Raw genomic sequence first — 16604 nt, forward strand, 5'->3', positions numbered from 1 at the left:
GATGGCTAGACTACCCATAACTATAAGAGCAATGAGCATAACCTGGACAGTTGGGTCCCGTACATGTAGACTCCAACTCAGGAGATGCTCATATCCTAACTTTAAGAATCATGGAAAAGGAAGGTTTTCAGCTCGATCTTAAAGGTGTGGAGGGAGTCTGCCTCCTGAACCCACGGTGGGAGCTGGTTCCATAAGAGAGGAGCCTGATAGCTAAAGGCCCTTCCTCCTATAATACTCTTTGAGACTCTGGGAACCACAAGATAACCTGCAGTCTTAGGGCGAAGTTCTCTATTTGGAATATAAGGAACTATAAGATCTTTCATGTACAATGGAGCTTGGTCATGGAGAACTTTATATGTGAGGAGAAGAATTTTAAACTTTATCCTGGATTTAACAGGGAGCCAGTGTAGAGAGGCTAAAACTGGTGAAATATGATCTCTTCTGCTAGTCCTCGTCAGAACCCTCACTGCAGCATTTTGGATCAGCTGGAGACTTTTCAGGGCATATTTGGGACAACCCATGAAAAAGGAATTGCAGTAATCCAATCTGGAAGTAATAAAGGCATGGACTAATTTTTCTGCATCTTTCTGAGACAAGATGCTCCTAATTTTTGCAATATTATGCAGCTGGAAGAAGGCGGTTCTAGAAACCTGTTTTAAATGTGAGCTAAATGACAAGTCCTGGTCAATAATGACTCCCAAGATTTCTCACAGTGGTACTGGAGGACAGATTAATGCCATCCAGATTAATTACATAACTGGATCATTTTGTTCTAAGTTTTTCAGGCCCGAAGATAACGACCTCTGTCTTGTCTGAGTTTAAAAGAAGAAAATTCATTCATCCAGATCTTGATGTCTGTAAGACATCTTTGTAATCTAAGAAACTGATTGGTTTCATCCGGCTTCATGGAGAGGTAGATCTGAGTGTCATCCACATAGCAATGAAACTTTATACCATGCTGCCTGATGATATTTCCTAAGGGAAGCATGTATAATGTGAAAAGTATTGGTCCAAGTACAGAACCCAGAGGAACTCCATGACTTACCCTGGCGTGTGAGGAAGACTCATCATTTACATTTACAAACTGAAATCTATCAGATAAATATGACTGGAACCAGTCTAATGCGATCCCTTTAATCCCAATAACATGTTCCAGCTTCTGTAGCAAAATATTGTGATCAATAGTGTCGAATGCAGCACTGAGATCTAAAAGAATGAGTACAGACAGAAGTCCTTTATCTGAGGCCATGAGAAGATCATTACTGACTTTCACCAGTGCTGTCTCTGTGCTATGATAAGCTGTAAATCCTGACTAAAACTCTTCAAACAGATTGTTTCTGCTCAGATAGGCGCATGGTTGGGTTGAAACTGTTTTCTCAAGAATTTTAAACCAGAAGGGGAGATTAGATATTGGTCTATCTGTTTTTTAAGCAACGGTTTGATTACAGCTGTCTTAAAATATTAAGGTACATATCCTATTAATAGAGATGAATTGATCAGGTCCAGTACAGATGTATTGATTAAGAAACATATTTCCTTGAATAATCTGGTTGGGACGGGGTCTAAAATACAGATTGAAGGTTAAGATGAAGCTATTATGTTGGTTAACTCGGAGAGCTGTACAGAAACGGTCCAAATGAAAATCAGCTTCTAAAGATGTCTCTAAGGCTGCTGCAGATGAAATAGCATTAGTAGTGTTAAGGTTATTACTGATTTCCTCTCTGATAGAAACTATTTTGTTTACAAAGAAACTCATAAAGTCATCACAGCTGAGGCTGAAAGGAATAAATGGCTCAACATTTGCAACGGCAAATGGCTCTTAGTCAGCCTGGCTACGGTGCTGAAAAGAAACCCGGGGTTGTTCTTATTCTCCTCTATCAATGATGAATAATAAGCTGTTCTCGCCACACGCAAGACTTTTTTGTACACTATTAAACTTTCTTTCCAGACTATGCAACACGCTTCTAAGCCAGATTTCTTTCCAAACGTCTTGATTTCTGTTTTAATGCTTGAAGCTGGGACTAGTGGACTATTACTAGGAGAAGTGGCTTCTCTGATTTCCATCTTGGGTGGGATAAACTAAGAGTCAGGTGTTCAAAGGTATTGTAACTATTTTTATGTTTAGGACTTATCAATAGTTCTGATTTAAAGGGGTGCTATGATGGTTTTTGGAGTTTTCTTAGCTTTCCACAGTGTTACAGTATTGAATCCTCATCAGACATGTGAACGGCACTGTTTTTTTTTATCACCTAAACGCATGTTTGAGTTTGAGTTTGAGTTCCAGCACGCTCTCGATTCGGTTTCCATGGCGACAAAAAACGCGTCATTTTAGAGAGTTTTTTCTACTTGGAAATCCTTTTGGCGTCCCGGGGCATAAGGTTCGGTGATTGGTTACCTTCTACTGGTTAACAAGGGCATGTACCAATACATCAGGCGGGTGGAAAACGTGGGATAAAGTTATTTCCAACGATGGCTGGTGAGTTTACCAAAGAGAGACATCCTGCTGCATACGTTGCTGTGGGTTGCTGTCTTCCACTTCGTTTTCAGGGTCTGATTCAGGTTCCAACATGTAGGGCTGTATGCTATGTGTTGACATTGTATTTTTTTATTTTATTTTATTTTTTTTTGAGTTCATATGAGCCTAATCCTTATGTTTATGAGATGTTACAATGACCGTGAAAGCAGGTGCGGTGCGCGCTCCCGATGTAGTGCAGTAGCGGGAGGCGGGGCTTAGTGCAGAAGAGTCTCAATCCACTCGTTTTGCCCACAGGCTGATCTGACAGCCTACTGAGAGAGTCGCTATGAAGTAAATAAAGTGATTTGTGACAATAACTCCATCAATCCCAGCCCTTCTGGGCTCAGAAATAAAAATAAATTAGCCTGAAATGCACAGAATAGTTCCACTTTAAAGATAGCTGCCACACCTTTTCCTCGACCTGTAGTTCTGGGAACTTGAAAATTAGACAATCCGGTGGAGTTCATTCAGTAATACTAACATGACCCTCCTGCTGCAGCCAGGTTTCCGTAAGACAAAATAGATCAATATAATGATCAATAATCAGGTCATTGATTAACAGAGACTTAGACACAAGAGATCTGATGTTCAATAAACCGCATTTAATGGTTTTATTATTTTGTCTTATTAGATTCATTGTTTTGATATTAATGAGGTTTTCACGATTTACTCCACCCATGCTTACTGTTTTATTCTTTCATTTCAGTGTTAACTTAGAAGGAGCCTCGTCTTTTTGGACCAGAAGACCCTGTGTCTGTTTTCCAGAAAAAAGAACGGTTTATCGTCTCGTCTCCGGTCTGGACTCTGGTCTAGTGTGTGGTTGGCACTCTAGTCTGCACTCTGGTCTGGAGTCTGGTCTGGACTTTGTCTGGACTCTGGTCTGGTCTCTGGTCTGGAGTCTGGTCTCCACTCTGGTCTGAAGTCTGGTCTGGAATCTGGTCTGGTCTATGGCCTGGTCTATGGTCTGGTCTCTGCACTGGTCTCTGCTTTGATCTCTGCTTTGATCTCTGGTCTGGATTCTGGTCTAAAGTCTGGTCCGAAGTCTGGTCTGGTCTCTGGTCTTCAATCTGGTTTGGAATCTGGTCTGGTCTCTGGTGTAATCTCCGGTCTGGTTTATGGTCTTGACTCTGGTCTGGAGTCTGTACTGGTCTCTGGTCCGGACTCTGGTCTGGTCTCTGGTCTGGACTCTAGCCTGGTCTCTGGTCTGGACTTTGGACTGGTCTCTTGTCTGGACTCTGGTCTGGTATCAAGTCTGGACTCTGGTCTGGAGTCTTGTCTATTCTCTGGTCTGGACTCTGGTCTGGACATGTGATTTACAGCTTCTGAAATTCCTTGACATTGAAGCATACGATCCAACCAGGCTCTACCATTTTCTGTTGAGACTCAGAATTAAATGACCAGATGATTAAAAAAAAGATCTTGGTCCTTTGCCGAATCTGATACTTCTGATTACATAGGGTCTGAGAGTGTGCAACAAAAATATCATTGATTGCGAAAGAATCACCACTCACCACTGTTCTCACTTTGCTCATAAAATGTTTGTTTTAATCTTATTAAACTGCTTTCAGCCTTAGCAACAGAAAGTAGATTATATTTACCTCAAAGCATTGCCAGATCCTTGACGAAAGAATCTGTCTTTTTTTCTAGTTGTTTATTGCCTGCTCTAGTGTTACCATTTCTAAGTTGTCTCAGCTGTTGTTGAGCTAGTGAAGTTAATTATTTGAATACAAATTTAGGCCTTAAATGCCTCTCTGACGTTACGTCCTTATCATTATAAAAAAATAATCAATTACTGTTCCCACAAAAGTGAGGAAGTTTGGATTATTTGGTGGAGTCCCAATCTTCGAGCTTGTACCTTTTTTTTGAGCATTATGTATGAGCAATGCTGGACTTGTTGACAATATTTTCCTGCTATGCATATGAGATGAGTTGGTGCCCGAAGAGTGATCAAGGTGAGGAGAAATTGTACTATTAAAATCTTCACCAATCAGTAATGATCTCTGTAAAGAGGCTAACAACAGAATTAGGTTTTCATCAAAGTTAAGACAGCCATCATCTGGACCATATAAGTTAACCAATGTTATATTTCCATTGAAAAGAGAACACTGTAAAATCAAATATCTTCCAGTTAGATCTGGTAGCACTTATGTGACTTGAAAAGGAAGAGATTCATGAATTAATGTATGTCAAGATTCCGGGGATTTAACATGAGGTCTGCCCAAAGTTGAAAAAGGGCTTAGCCAACTACAGGTAAGGTTGAATCATCTCAGATAACAACTTTCTTTATTTCCTTTTCCTCTGTTTACTTTGCTATATGGTCATGTAGGTTTCAGACAGTTGGGTGGGTTGACAATCAGGTTGAAAACCTATACAATACAAAAGAACACAAATATAAAAATTACTTCCAGTTATTTATAGACATGGGATACAGAAAATGTTTAAATAGTTATGAGCAACAATGCTAACAAGTCTGCATGCCCTGCCACTTGATACTGCATCTTCAAGCTAGCACAAGAAAGCAAAAGCAATTAACAGAACAGAATATTTTCTTAACATTTAGCACCAAGCTTGTGAACTAATAATATTCTAACATAAAACCTTTTTCCCACCAGTAGCTTCCATGAAGATCGCTAGTACGTTATGTTTTCCCCTTTTCTTCAGTCCTATTCCAGATCCAGGCACCTCAGTTTTCTTAACATGAGTTCTCAACTCAACTCTGCTCCAGATGAGAACTTTAGTCAGCTTCCTGATTCAAAAAAAGGTTCCATTTTCTAACGTTAAAATAAAGCAAGGTGTTGTGTAGAAACTAAAAGCACAAAATAATTACACCCCTTGAACTAGAAGAGTAAGATGCAGACAAAACTTGGCCCTGCCAATGTCTGTCTACTTTTAACTTGTCAAATGGCAGTAAATGGGATTCTTGTAGAAAATAGATTTAGGTTGTTTAACTGTAGATTTTGGTTAAGTTTTGTTATTGCCTTCTTTAATTAAGATAACTTCCCCAAGCCCAGGTGAAGAGGTGGCGGACCTGTCAACTGATCACGACCTGGTGGTGAGTTGGCTAAGATGGTGAGGGAGGAGACCCGTCAGATCTGGCAGGCCCAAATGTGTTGTGAGGGTCTGCTGGGATCGTCTGGCAGATTGCCCCATCAGAGGGAGCTTCAACTCCCACCTTCACCTGAGCTTCAATCATGTCCTGAGTGAGGCGGGGGACATTGAGTCCAAATGGACTGTGTTCCGTGCCTCTATTGCTGAGGCGGCCAGCCGGAGCTGTGACTGTAAGGTCGTTGGTGCCTGTCAATCCCAGAACTCGTTTGCAGATACCAGCATTGAGGGATACCGTCAAGCTGAAGAAGGAGTCCTATTGGGCCTTCTTGGCCTGTGGGACTCTGGAGGCAGCTGATGGGTACAGACAGGCTAAGTGGCATACAGCTTCGGGTGTGGCCAAGGCAAAAACTCGGGCATGGGAGGAGTTCGGCGAGGCCATGGAGAAAGACTTCCAGATGGCTTTGAGGCGATTCTGGTCCACCATCCAGCGACTCAGGAGGGGGAAGCAGTGCTCCATCGACACTGTGTACAGTGGAGATGGGGAGCTGCTGACCTCAACTCGGGACGTTGTGGGTCGGTGGATGGATTCCTTCGAAGACCTCCTCAATCCTACCAACATGTCTTCCGATGAGGAAGCAGAGCTGGTGGACTCAGGGGTGGACTCTCCTATCTTTGGAGCTGAAGTTACCGAGGTGGTTAAAAAGCTCCCTGGCAGCAAGGCCCTGGGGGTGGATGAGATCCGCCCGGAGTTCCTTAAGGCTCTGGATGCTGTGGGGCTGTCCTGGCTGACACGCCTCTGCAGCATCGCGTGGACATCGGGGACAGTGCCACTGGACTGGCAGACTGGGGTGGTGGTCCCCCTTTTTAAGAAGGGGGACCGGAGGGTGTGTTCCAGTTCCAGGGGAATCACACTCCTCAGCCTCCCTGGTAAGGTCTATTCAGGAGTCCTGGAGAGGAGGGTCCGCCGGATAGTCGAATCCCAGATTGAGGAGGAGCAGTGTGGTTCTTGTCCTGGTCGCGGAACAGTGGACCAGCTCTATACCCTCTTTGGGGTCCTGGAGGGGGCATGGGAGTTCACCCAAACAGTCTACAGTCAGGAAGTTTGGGCTTCCAATGCTTCAGTTGCTGACCCCGCGACCCGACCCCAGATAAGCGGCCAAAGATGGATGGATTGATGAATTTCCTCAAGCCTCTTACATTCCAGGAAGTTATCGTAATGCTTAAATCGTTCATAATTATTAATCATCAGCACTAATTTTTTTTATAGTAAACACAGTGCTTTAAGTGGGCCAGTATGCAGCGGTACACAGTACCAGCACTTTAAAATTTTATCCCTTTGCGTACCGGCACTTTTTTTTACGTAGTGCGTACCAGTACTACTTTTTACAACGTATAGTGCATACCGGGACTTTTACCGGCTTTCTTCAGCAATCAGTATACCCTACAACTTTACCACATATTACAACTTATATTTGTTGATTTTTATTTAAATTTTTTAAAAAAGAGTCGCCTTAAAAGAAATGCATTGTTAAGACCGGTTTAGATGTACAACGCTTGCTTTAGCCAACGTCACGCCCCATGTCACGTTGTTGCCGATTGGAGCTGGGGCGGAGGAAGGAATCCATACTGGATGTTCAGAGCTTTGAACTGCTGCTTCACTTTATCAAAGGAATTTCAACTCAGTTCAATTCAACTTTATTTATATAACGTCAAATCACGGCAATGCCATCTCAAGATGCTTTACAGACAAAGAAGAAAACATAGTGAAAGCCAATTCATAACAGCCTATATAAGGAAACCAACAGATTGAGTTGAGTCCAACTCAATCTCCCATCCTGAGCAAGCACACTGGCGACAGTAGGAAGGAAAAAGCTCCGGCAGAACCCAGCTCAAGGACAGGCAGCCATCTGCCTCTGCTAGTTTTTGAAGACAAAAACTAGGGCTGACTCAATTTCTTTTGGGATGCGTTTACCTTGTAACAACATGAAAGAATATTACCTCTTGTACTTTGATAAACATTTCTCCTCTCACCCAAATTGTCTGGATCAGTTTTTTTTAAACCTTAAAAATTGAGGAAGCACATTATCAATACTCTAGGAACATTCCGCATCTACCACTGTTGTAAGCGGCAAGCTCGTTCAGTAAGAATCAGGTGAGGAAAGCACACTGGCCCAGAGTACTTCAGGAAGCCATCTTTCCAAGAACGCGACTGCATTGCTTCCCTCGGCTCCCTTTGGCATGTTGATTGTACGAAGATTGTTCTGCTGATTGTAGTTCCCCTGACCTTCAATTTTTGCTGTAAGAGAAGTTACTTGTTTCCGAAGTGTAGCGACTGTTTTCTGCAGAGTTACCACATTGTCCTCAGTATCACCAATAAGTTGTCTGGCCTCCATAAGTATTGGAAAACTTGCTGAAGTCCTGCCTGATGCTTTGACAGGCTGTTACAACCCCTGCAAAGTTTTCTGAGAACTCCACTTTGATGTTGGTTAAAGCTTTCATTATCATATTTCCACCATTCGTCTCCACTCTGACAGCTGTCGTGCCCATTGTCGTACCCGACAGTGGGTCTGGAGGATCAGAGGGAAGAAAATTAACTTCATAGGGTATTACCAGCTGAATTGGTTTCTTTTCTTTGCTTTCTATTTGTCATTTTGAGTATCAAGTTTTAGCAGTTATCCACGGAATAACAATAGTCATTAAAGCATTGACAACAGGGTTAGCCACTGGCTAGAATGAGTGTCACTTGGTACATGCTATGAGCTCACTGACCTATTGTTGAACATTGTTGACATTCTTGTTAATCATCTGAGATAGATATCGCTCTCTGGCCTCGCACAGCTCATTGTCATAATCTCCCAGGCTTTGATTGTACAGCTCATCATGGATCTTAAGTTTTGCTGTTTTACCTTCAGCTTTTCTGCATTCTATTTTTATGTTTACAGCCATATAGCTATTTCACCCTGGTGTTTTATGTTTGCCTAAGTTGCCCTTGATTCTTATTGATGCAACAGCACCCATTACATTCAAGACTTTGAGATTGAAATTATCCAGGAGTCCATCACCTGACTCTCTAGTCACTGATGGCAACAGAGCTATGGCCTTGGTAAACTTTGCACTTGTTCTTTCAGTAATGAACCTCTTCCTAACTGAGAAGCAGGTTGTTTGGACATTCTGAGTGATCAGTGAGTTAAACAAGATACAGAAATAATATAAATTGTTTATTTGTTTAGTTTAGTACCCAAGGTCACCTTACAAAAAGAAAAAGAAACAGATCACATAATAATTGAGAACATTAAAAACAAAAAACAAGCAAGGCAAATAGTTAAAAGGGGTCAGAGAGAATAGGCCAGTTTAAACAGATGAGATTTGAGTAGGGATTTGAATAATGGGAGAATCAATGTTCCAAAGCTTTGAAATGTTCTGACAAGGCCAAATCAGAAGCTGAAACAGAAGAAATATCAACACTTTTAGAAATAACCTGGTCCAGAATGTGACCTCGAATGTGGGTCAGTTCTTTTACATGTTGCCTTAAACCAAACCTCTCCAATACAGAAGAAAATTCGTTCGCATTATGGTCTGTTAGATTATCTATGTGAATGTTAAAATCACCCAATGAGATTGTCATGATGTGGTGTTTTGTGTTTCTCCTTAATTCTGGTTTCCTGTTTTATTTTGTAGTTTTTCCTGTTTAGTTCTCTTGGTTCTTGTTTAGCTTTATTGATTTCCTGTTGTAGTTCATCTGGGTTAATTTAGTCGACTCATTTCACTTGTGTCTCATTAGGTTGTATGTATATATACTCCTGGTTTTCAGTTCGCAGTTGCTCGATAATTTTGTTGATTTAGTCCTCTGAGTTCCTTGGTTTAAAATAAATCTCCCTGAATCTGCATCCCTGTGGCTCTTCTCTGCATTTGGGTCCACATCCCCACCGCCCGACCTGACAAAGATAAAGTGATTCAAATCAGAGACAGTAATTCTGAAAATTCACCAATAAAACTTTAACATCTTGGAGCTCTATAAATGATTAAAAAATAAGATTTTAAAATAAAACTAAGATTTCCTAAGAAAAGAAGGAAAATCGCCTCATTAAATCTCTTTACTCTGGAAAATAATCTTCAAATAGAGCAGCTTCTCCTCCTTCTTTCCTCCCATTTCCATATTCATTCATGAAACTAAACTGTTTCATCAAGTACAGTTGCACTTGTACCTTCTGTCAGCCATGTTTCTGTTTGAAAAGAAGATCTAAACGGTGTGAAATGATGAAGTCATTGACTAACAGTGACTTATTGGACAGAGCCGCAGTATTTAATGAAGCTTTGTGGAGTTTACGTTGTTCCCTGTTGTTTGCTGAGTTGTACATGGTACAGTTAACAGATTAGATAGATTTCTTCTACAACTCGACGGCTTCCCATCCTTTCTTTTTCTAATTAATACAGGAATCCTACTGGGTCCCGGCTTGTTCTGAGAACAGCTGTCAGTAGTAGGTCTACTACGGCAGGGACCCTGAACGCATCATGGCATGCTATCTTTGTTTTGAACACTGCTACTGTTTTGTGAATATCCTGCACATCGTCCTGTACTCTGCTCTGCCAGGACATGATCTAAGACGAGGACGGGGAGGAGGAGGGGGAGCCCTGTGTTTCTTAACAGATGCAGGTGGTTGGGGTCCGGACTGGGACAGAGACATCTTCTGGAAACCTTGGAGATCTTGGTTGATGTGGAGAAGTGAATCTGATGAGGGGACAGAGCTGGGTGTTGTTTACCTTTCTTCTACATCCTTGTCTCTTATGTCTGTGTTCAGTTTGGGTTTGCCGTCCCAACAGCATGACGATGAGCACCAAGTAATCTTCATCCAGATAGATCTGGATGCACTCCATCAGGTCTGAAATGTTCCTTACAGTTCCAAAAGATATTGAAATTGTCGATAAACTTCATCCCCTGGGCCATACATCCATTCTGTAGCCATGTGTTCAGACCCAGAAATCTGCTGAAAACTTTTGTTCCTTTCCCCGCTGTAGGAAGGGGGTCTGACATGACAACATGGCATCTCCAGGGTGACATATTTCCTCCAACAGCAGAGAAAAGTCTTACTTCGGGATCTCAGAGGCAGTTTTCTTCCTTTGAATATCATGAGACCCCATATGAACAATGATATTCATGCCATCTGGATAGGAAGACAGAATGGTCGTTAAGATCTCTGTCAGTTCCTTGACTGAAGAATCAGAAAAAGTTCTATTTTCTGTCTTTTTCATTTTCACTGATCATTGATTTGCTGCGTTGCGGAGTCCCCAGTAAGGATTTCTTTTCTAGTGGACTTGCTGATGGTGTCTCTAGTTGTCCTGGTTGTGGAAGTTTGGCCTCTCCTCATATTTTTGTTTGTCCTTGTCTTTGAGTTTTGGGGAAATTCCACACTTTCTTTTTATTATCCATTTTACTTGGAGTCAACAGGTCATATTAATTTTGTAGTGAGATTTCTTGTGGTAGAGTGAGTGCTGCAGCTTTAAATTATCTGCTGGATTTACCTTTGCGATGGACACCACCAGACCGGGTTCTGGTCACAGACACCATCAGACCGGGTTCTGGCCACAGACACCATCAGACCGAGTTCTGGCCACAGACACAGACTGGTCATAGACACCACCAGACCGGGTTCTGTGTGAGTTAGTCTGCACGCTCAACAGCTTGGACAGGTGCTAAAAATGAGTCAATGAATTCCTCATTTACATAAATTCCTTGGAGCATTTCAATCCTCTTCTTCAGCTCTTTTCTCCTAAAGAAAGTTGTCCCACTCAGTGCAGCTCTCTAATACAGGGTTGGGAGATGTTCCACTGAAGGCAAACGTTAGGCAAAGAGTTTCAGTGTTTCATAAGTGACCAGCAGTCCTTGTTTCTTAAAATTCTTGCCAGTAAATATATGCCAAAAAGCAGGAAAATGCAGAGTAACAGAGAAAAATGCCAGAAGAGACAGCAAAGCAGGAAGCTGCTAACAGTACAATGACAGTGACCATTCAGTGTTTGCTTTTAGCCTTGTCCCATGTGTCGCATGTATGTAGAGAAAATATAAAATAATGATAAAAAATATTAATAATATGCTACACAACAAATACTATCATTGATATTTATAAGCCATTGACAGAAGATCTGTTTATCTTTGAAGTTGGGGTGCAATAAATAAACAGACAGTAAGTTAACCTAAAGGTGAAAATGTACCATGTATTAAAGCAAAAAACAAATTAGTAAACATCAACAATAATAAACATAAGTGTTACAATGATATTTGAGTTCTGTGATGGATATGTACAACCCAAGATAACAAAAGAAAAAAAAAGAAAGTTCTCCCACAATGTAGGTGTCAAGTTGGCAATTAATCACCTGGACTCTGTTAATGCACAGGCTGTACTGTACAGCTTGACTAGGTTTCACAGTACATATAAGTTTTACGATTGTTGTTCCTCATCAGAGGACATGAATGACAGGTCATCATAACGCAACAGTTCCAATTGTCTGTAGGCTAAAAGCCTGGGTCCACAAGTGTGTTGGAAAGAATGTGGGGTGAACTGGCTATACATATATATATATATATATATATATATATATATATATATATATATATATATATATATATATATATATATATATATATATATATATGTATATATAAACTCCTCTCTCAGCACCCCTCCCATCTCCCAGGGTAAGGTGGGTGGCTGTTCATCTCTCCAGCTCGGGTTCTCTACCAGAGTCCTGGGAGGCTCCTCTTCAGTGTCTTAGCTGTTCCTAGGACTGATCTCTTCTGGACGGAGATGTCTGGTGTTTCACCAGGTATCTGTTGGAGACACTTCTCCAGTGTGGGGGACACGGCCCCCAGTGCTCCCATCACTATGGGTACTACTGCTGCTTCCACCCTCCAGGCCTTCTCCAGGTCTTCCTTGAGGCCTTGGTACTTCTCCAGTTTCTCCTTTTTCCTGATGTTTCCATCATTGGGGATGGATACATCGATCACTACGGCTTTCTTCTGCTGCTTATCCATGATCACTATGTCCGCTTGGTTGGCCACCACCATTTTATCTGTCTGAATCTGGAAGTCCCAGAGGATCTTAACCCTCTCATTCTCCACCACCTTGGGGGAGTTTCCCACTGGGACTGAGGTGTCTCTGGTCCATATTCTGTACAGATGTTCCTGTACACTATGTCAGCTACTTGGTTATGGTGCTCCATGTATTCTTTGCCTGCCAGTATCTTCCACCCTGCTGTGAGGGGCTGGATTGTTTCAGGGGCTCCTTTGCATAGTCTGCCCCTGGGATCCTGCCTGGTCTGGTAGATCTGGGATCCTGCCTGGTCTGGTAGATCTGGGATCCTGCCTGGTATGGTAGATCTGGGATCCTGCCTGGTATGGTAGAGCTGGGATCCTGCCTGGTCTGGTAGATCTGGGATCCTGCTGGTCTGGTAGATCTGGACCTGCTCCTGTGCTGCCATGATTAGTGTCTCATGCTGTCTTCCAGTCCAGCCCTCTCCAGCCATTGATCGGACTTGTTTATATCGGCCACTTCGGTGATCTGCCGGTGGTACATCCCATGCAGGGGCTTTTCCTCCCATGATGGTTCTTCCATCTCGTGTTCCTCCAGACTCCCTTGTCTGAGACATTCACTAAATGCTTCATCCCTCGGTGCCCTCTTCCTGATGTATTCATGGAGCTTGATGCTCACTAGTTCCCAGCCCCCTTCTTTGCTCTTAGTGTATAGTCGCTGGACACTGGACTTGGGGTGGAACCCTCCATGCATGGTGAGCAGCTTCCATGTTTCCAGCTTATTATCCCAGCAGGGTATCGGATCACTGGCAGGGTCTAGCTGTTAATTACCCGGATCTTGTTCCTTCCATTGAGCTGACTTCTCAGTACTTGCTTCACACGTTGCAGGTATGTAGCTGTGGCAGCTTTCCTTGCGGCTTCTTCATGGTTGCCATTCGCCTGTGGTATGCCCAGGTACTTGTAGCTTTCCTCCACATCTGTTATCCTGCCCTCTGGGAGTGCAATGCCCTCCATATGGATTACCTTCCCTTTCTTTGTTATCATCCGCCCACATTTCTCCAGTCCGAATGACATTCTGATGTCCCTGCTGTAGATCCTGGTGGTATGGATCAGTGAGTTATGTTTCATTAGAGATGATCATCATGTAAAGATCACTCTCTTCATTTATTTCACCAACTGCCACTGCTTTTATTCACAGCAATGTGTAAATTGACCCTGATTTTAACACCCCCCCCGCTCAGATGCAGAAGACCAGAGTCAGGACGGTTGTTGGTCAGCACTGTGCGCTCTTGGTGGTGTGTTTAAATTTGTTGTAATGAGGTCTGCTGGGACATGATGAGGACTCAGGCTGTGTACAGAGGCTGAAATGACCTCAGGCAGAAAATCTACACTTTGCTGTCATGATTTTCTTCCTGCCTGTTTTTGAATTCATTTGCTATAAAATGCGGATATGCATCATATAAGCAGGGATATGTTACATTCATGGAAAAATTAGCTGATGAAGATAAATCTGTCGGTTTTTTCTCATTCCTGACACTTTTACTCTGCATGTCCTGCTGCAACACATGATGATGATCCTATCACCATGTCTGAGGTCTGACCTCATCCAGGTAGTGTGTTGTAAATGCCTTTATCAGAGATGTCACATGCAGGATGTCCCGACAGCTGGCAGGACACTCCTGGAATAACGTTCTGAAGTTGAGTTAATCTGGTATTGGAGTTTAACTTTGTTGTTGAGACTTTGTTCACACCTCCAGATGTGAAGCAGCAGAAACTGTATAATGGCTTGTGTGTGTGTGTTGTCTTGTAATCTCTTTGGTTAACAACATGCATAATTAAGATGATTTACTTGCTGGGTGTCTGTTTGCCCCTCTTGGGAAGAGGAGCTTGAAGGCAGCCTAACCTGAGGGCAGGTGTTCCTCAGAGCCGTGTAATCTTCTCGTCTTGCACTGCTCTGGCCTCAGGCTGAAAATTTAAGGAGCTATGAAGCTTTTTTTTTATTCCTCTCATCATTGTCATTCCCCCCATCTTCGTCTCTGATGAGCAGTGATGAATGTGAGGGGTCAGCAGGGGAGAAACTGCCTCCGCTGTCTATCTTTTCCTCACCAATGAGCAGTGAGAATATTCTGACTGCTGTAGCATCCATGTTTTACAGACATTAGAAGTGTGTGTGGACTGGTTTCTGGAGCTGTTGCATTTCCATCTCTGACATGCTGCACTCACACACAGATGATCGAGTAAAACGTAGTAACCACACCCAGCTGGTGAGGCTATGAGTGAAAGTGACGTAATGCAGCTTTACTAGGTCAGTGTTAACTTCTGGAGGAAAATTCTCAGGATTTATCTGGAAATGTGTAGAGAAAAAAACAGACAAGACTTTGGCATTTTCACAACTCCGCGATCTATTACTGGATTCACCGACAGCTTAAACTACCCGTGGAGGTTTGTGGACAGTCCATAAGTACGCAGCGTGATCTACAACTGTGTACACTGTATGCACAAATCTCTGCAGACACGCACAACTCCTTCTTTGATCATGTGACTCAGGTTTTCTTCTTGAGTGTAGCCTGAAAGTTGCATTATTGAAAATTTCCTCCTGATTGTTTGTGAATCTCTGAGCTTTTCTGTTCCTGTGCATTTTATAAAATTATCAATGGACACCTGTCCAGGTGAATTGGACTGACTGCTGTTACTGGACTCCTCGAAGCAAAGCCAACCAACACACAACTGGTCCTTTTCTCCTGTCATCCAGCAGACGCTTGCATCCAAAGCAACTTAAATCTATGAAGCATTCAATTAAGTCATGTTTCTTTTGTCAAGAAATAAAAGACAGAAATAAATTTGTTAAAAGAACAGAAAATGTTTTATATCTTATGAATAAATCTGTATCAACCTCCAAAAATGACCTTTAAATGAGCCGTGTAGTGAAGGCAAAATGAGAACGTGTCTGGCCCATGTTGTCGGGTTTCCTACCGTGGTGCTGAAAAGGTTCTTCATTATATATTCAGTTTACAGTAACTAGAGGTACAGTGTTATGAAGAGTGTGTTTCTATATCTTACAAAACTACACGTTAAGAAGTGTGTGTATAGTGTGTACGGCATTCAGTGCACCAGCACACGTCATGCAGGCCTACTGCAAGACTTTTGTCCATCTTCTGCTTGATGCAAGTGGACATAAAGAGTGGTAGAGCTGTGTTTAGCTCAGATTTGTCTTTTTTTTTAAGCCGGTATCGTCGTAATAGAGCAGTTCTGTCAACCTGAGTGATGCCGCGATGACCGCTGCCTTACTGGATGAAGACAAGAAGCTGGCAGTGACATAGAAAATAATGTTTAAAACAAGCTAAATAAGCTAGGTTATCAGGTACAAATGAAATACAACGTCCCAGTTTAGAGACCAGAGGGGCACTTTGCATTATGGCATGCAGCATGCGATGAAGATGGTTGGATGCATACTGTGGAATGTAGTACATTTTGCAATACTTTGCATTCAATTCGACAAAACCAGGATGTAAAACTAGTCAACAACACAACCAATAAAACCAGTAGCCTGTTTCCTTTTGTGAGGACACAAATACATACATACTGCGGCTCTCGCAGGTTGGACTGGTCCCATCGGGTCGTATGGCCACCTGCTGGTGCAACAAATACCTGAGTGTTGTATCCGGAAGATTCTCTGTGCACAGCCTTTTCTCTTCCTGTCTGACAAACAGAAACATACCAGCAGGAAGACCCCCCCCTCCTCCTCTCCACATGTGGAAGTGTTTGCATTTGTTCAACCCTTCATCATTTTACATTAAATCAAAATATGCATTTGTAGAGCAAGTTATGTGTTTGTGATTAGATTTGTTTATGAATTGAACAAAAACACAAATCCAGCCGTGATGCTGCATAATCCAAACACACACATGCATCGCATCATTTTGCATGACAGTGGAACTCTCTTAGTTTCCAAAGTGAGAATATTTAGCTCCCAAGCTCTTTGTTCTTCTGATTTTACTTGATTAAAGCTGTTTGCAT

At 42.4% G+C, this 16604-nt stretch overlaps 1 protein-coding gene across 1 annotated transcript in view; it reads left to right on the forward strand.

The window, feature by feature from the left end:
• Positions 1-16604, forward strand: part of npas3 (neuronal PAS domain protein 3) — a gene marked incomplete at both ends in the record, with an annotated part of 363696 nt that overhangs the window by 208724 nt on the left and 138368 nt on the right. The gene's annotated exons all lie outside the window — the stretch shown is intronic.

The sequence above is a fragment of the Telmatherina bonti genome (assembly GCF_933228915.1).
Source record: "Telmatherina bonti genome assembly, chromosome: 22".
NCBI lineage: Eukaryota > Metazoa > Chordata > Actinopteri > Atheriniformes > Telmatherinidae > Telmatherina > Telmatherina bonti.